Source organism: Hydra vulgaris, chromosome 12 (assembly GCF_038396675.1).
Source record: "Hydra vulgaris chromosome 12, alternate assembly HydraT2T_AEP".
In the NCBI taxonomy this organism is placed as follows: domain Eukaryota; kingdom Metazoa; phylum Cnidaria; class Hydrozoa; order Anthoathecata; family Hydridae; genus Hydra; species Hydra vulgaris.
The window spans coordinates 84,267,378-84,272,402 of record NC_088931.1 but is presented as its reverse complement, the minus strand read 5'-3'; positions in this window follow the sequence as shown (position 1 = coordinate 84,272,402).

Below are 5,025 nucleotides of genomic sequence, written 5' to 3'. Positions count from 1 at the left end.
TGTTCAACTGTATTGCTTTTCGATGTGTTTGGTTTTTATGAATTTTTTTTTTGGGTTTCTTTTAAAGATATTTATTTACAAAAAATTTACTTGTTTATTGCTTTAACACCCCCTCCCCTTCCTCCTCCTCCCACCAAAATTATTAAAGAATACAACTAAAACACAAGTTTTAAAATTTTAAAAATTATGCATCGTTGAAACTTTTATAAGTGCGAGAAAAAGGATAATTTGAATATATAAAATTATTTTAATTAGCGACTGAATCATGCGACTGAATCATGCAATCTGAATTAGCGACTGAACCATGCAATCTCAATCAACCTTCGTTTTTTGTGTACCAAAATTTTTCAGTACGTCGTCCGTTTAGCACGCAGTAAAAATTAAACAATCGTTGTTCAAAAGAAAAGTTACTTTAAGAGTAATTATTTCTTTTTGATAATTATTTTTGGTTTCAAAAAAAAAGATGAAAGACAAATAGACATAATTTGTTCGGACCACTGATCTCTATAACAACTTGTAGAGACCAGCTATAATAAAGATCAAAGTTCAGACCCGTATTTTAATAATATTGCAAAACTAGTTACTCGGTTAACCAACTAAATAAAACTCAATTTAAAACTGATTAAAAATACCTTAAAAGTAGAGGTCAATCATTTTAACAAAAAAATGACGGAGGCACTTGAAATAAAACGCCATGAATGTGTACTTTTACACGGCGGTTTAAATCAGGATGACGTAGGATACGTTACGACTTCCTTTTGGAAACTTATGTTTCGATATTTGAATCAAAACTATTGCCTTAATTTGCTTTTGTTTTTGTTTTATTTTTGACGGATTTTTTTTTCTTTTAATTTATATAGTCTTGAATTTATATTATACTTGATAACGAGGGTATCAATACTCCCTTAAAATGTTGTAATAAAAATTAACTTAAAAATAGTTACATACATATTAGAAGTTTTTATTTAATTAAGTATATTAATTATAATTTATTTAATTATGGATATTAATTATAATTTATTTAATTATGTATATTAATTATAATTTATTTAATTATGTATATTAAACTCTTTAAAGATCTCTTATAAAATTTATAATAATTAAACAGAAAAAGAAAAAAGACTTTAGTTGTCTTTTGAAAAACTTTTAAATGGAGTCAGGATGCGCACAATATGATTAAGTTGATCCACATTTTAATATAATTACAAAATGAAGTATTACAGAAAAAAGACTTTTTCGTTTTTAATTTAAAGTTGAAAATTTTCAACTTGCAGCCAGAGGCGATTCTACAAATAAAATGAATCTTTAAAAAATATCGACTGGCTCCTAAAAAAAATAAGAAGATCCCCAAAACTAATATTTACCCGACTGAGTCGTTGTAAAATACCCGACTAGCCGACTAAATTTGTAAAAAAAACCGACGTATAACTTAAAAATCAATTTCTTTGGGGTGGGGGGGGGGGTGTTAAGGCTTCTTGTTCTTAATGTTTAATTAATTATATAAATATAAAAATACTTTGTATTAATGTATTTTATGGAAATTGAAAATATTTTTAATAATAAATATTTTGAGAAAAAAAGGTTTACTTTTGTTTACTGGTTTGACTATCTTTTACTTTATATTGGTTAAAAATCATATTTCAAGTTTATATTGTTAAAATGTCAACAGAAAACAATTTTTTAGATTATGCAAATGAGTTATACTCAACGCGGTTAATGCATGTACTGGAAAATACACGAATTTTGCGTTTTTATAAAAAGGTTATGTTTCGCTGCATTTTTTTAACCCGAATAATTTTTAGAAAAAAAAAGTTTTTTTTTCTCCTAGCGCTTTAGTTTGTCTAAAGTCAAACAAAGTTAAATTTTTTTTTAATTACTCAAGTTTAGATATAAAATTTTGCTTTATAGTTGATGGACCATATTTTGGTATAAAATAGTGCTGCTCTCAATGAAGATAAAACATTAAACTGAGAAAACAACTTTTTCAAACAAGTTTTAAGTTATATGTTTAATTTCTAACCAGTCATATGTCTGCAAACATATTAAAGGTCGAAAAAAATTAGTTATTTCAAGTTTAAAATCTGTTTTTTCCATTTTATATGAAAGTTTTTATTAGTATGACTGTGAAGAACACACAAATTGACATACGACTAGTTAGACTTTTAAAGTTAAACCTCTTAAGGTTTATTTAAAAGTCTAAGCTCAAAATTTAAACATTACTGTGATGTGAGCCATCCCTATTTTATAATGCCATAAAACTATTTAACTAAATTTCCGGTCTTTAAATTATCATAGATTAATATTGATTTTTTATTTGAATATATATATTTTTTATTTTTTTGTAGAAAATATATATACATATTTTCATACTCCATCGCAAAAGATATGTTAAGTTTTAAACAATATATATAAATTGATATTGTTTAAACTTAACATATCTTTTAAAACTTATATCATATTGTTTAAAAACAAATGTTGCAGACCGGAAAAAAAATATGTTTGACATCACCGAGAACAAACAAGACAAAAAAGTTTGAGAACTTGCATTAACGGCGTTGAGTATGAAGTTGTTTATAAGAAATTAAAAGACAATTTACCTTTGCTTATTAATGACTAAAAACCTTTAATAAAAGTTAAATCCGGTAGATCGAATTGGGCGCGGCATGGCCAGCGGTGAGCGAGACTCTGCTGGGGGTTTGGGGGCTGGCCATTCCCAGTGAAAAATAAAACCGCGTCCCACATGGGTTCCGCGTGGGTTCCGTGTGGGATTGATGGGATTTACGTGGACGGATTTTCCCATGTGGTATCCGTATGGAAATTTGTCACCTTAAACCCACATGGGTTACATGTGGGAACCATATGGTATTTACACACATGGGAAATCCCACGTGGGTTTCATGTGGGATTTGCATGGGAATTAATTTGAAAGCTGGAAACTAAAAAAAAAACTTTTTAAAAAAAACTAAAAAAAAGAAAATTTTAAATCGACATTGCATTGCGTTACATTATATTAATATAGAGAATGGCAAGCAAGTATATAAGTACCACGAATAATGTTTATCTTTCTTTATAGAAATAAGATTAAGATTTGTGCAAATAGACGTATCATTAGGATAATATAATAGTTATTTGAATATAGATCTTGAGTATATTATCTGCTAACAATTAACTGATGAAAGTTCAAATGTTGTCAAAAACCAAGCATGCATGCATGAGACACTACAGTGTCCCACAAAAAAAATTCAGGTTTGAAAGTCAAAGAATTCCCAATTTTCTTTGTTAAAAAAGAAAAAAATAGGGTGGTGGTGGTGGGGGAGATAAGTTTCTGTAACTTTTTTTATGCTCCAAAACTTTTAACTTTAGATATAATAAGGTCCTTATGACTTAAGGGACTTACAAACTACATTGAGGAACAAAAACAGGATATTAACAGAAAATTTTCAATTTTTAATCTGGAGTACCACAGTGTTATTGGGAATAAAGCCTCTGGGTCCAGTTTTTAAAGTAATATAATCTAAAGTAATGTTTAAATAAAATAGTATACTTTAAAATGCATATAGTTATACATATAACTCCTGATATAGTTATACATATAACTCCTAATATAGTTATACATATAATTCCTGATATAGTTATACATATAACTCCTGATAGTTAACTATATGTATAACTAGTTATACATATAATTTGTTATAGAAACTTATTTTTTAAGGTTATGCTTGAACAAATTAGTACCAATTAATTCAAGTTTAAGATTTAGTTAAAGTTCAAGTTAAAGTTCTTATTTATTCATTGTTTTTGTTAATTTTATATTTATTTGTTCAAATTTGTTAATTAGTACTATTTCTTACTACAGTAAGAATGTTTATCATTGATGAACGTGATTTTATTTGTTAATTTTATTTTCAACATATTTTGACAACACCCTTTACATTTTAAATGATGACAGCTTTACTTTTCTATTGATGTTAAATTTATTACATTTCAATAACTCAGATTGTATCATAACTGAATTATTGAAAGCTTTGTAGGGGTTTGTTGTATATCAAATGTCATTTTAAATAAAGTAAAAATAATATGTATATATATTATATATATATATATATATATATATATATATATATATATATATATATATATATATATATATACAACATTAAAACAATAAAATTGATACAAAATTTCACTTTAAAATGAATACCATTAACATTGTGATGATAATAGCATTAGGAAACTAGTATTTATGTATGAATATTATACTATAAATAAATAGTTTTTTAATTCATTTTATAAAATAGAGACTGACAACTGATAATTAATGGAAATAAATACAAATTATAAAAATCATGTAAACCAGGTTTATTGAACACCTTCACCCTTTATCAAACTCAGTCAATTTTTTGCCATCTCCCATTAAAAATGATGTCAGTTTTTGTTATCATATTATGATGGTATATCTGAACTGTTAATATATTATAAAAAATGCATATACCATCAATTTTTTTCCGGTTGAATTATACGTTTATTCTCAACAGTACTAAAATAAAAATAAAAACACAAATTGTTCTTTCAGATTAGCAAGCTAATTTCTGAATTTAAATTGTTTTTCCTATGATCCTCTACAGTTTTAAGCAACAAAAGCAAGAAGTTTTTAGACCACATTGTTGGTGTAAACACCTCTAAAACCTGCTCAAAGCTAGCATAAATTGTTTTACTTTTTTTTAAATAAAATAATTTACTTTTTTTTTTTAATTCAATTTTTTAATTGACATTATTTTGGTCTCAACATTCCCTCCCCATTGTTAATTATTGTTAAACTCACACTGCCCCTCTATCTGCTGGCATAGCCTAAATACTATATATATATATATATATATATATATATATATATATATATATATATATATATTTATATATATATAATTTTTACTTTATTTACAACACCATTTGATATACAGCAAATTCTTACAAAGCTTACAATAATTCAGTAAAATTCAATCTGAGTTATTGAAACGTAATAAATTT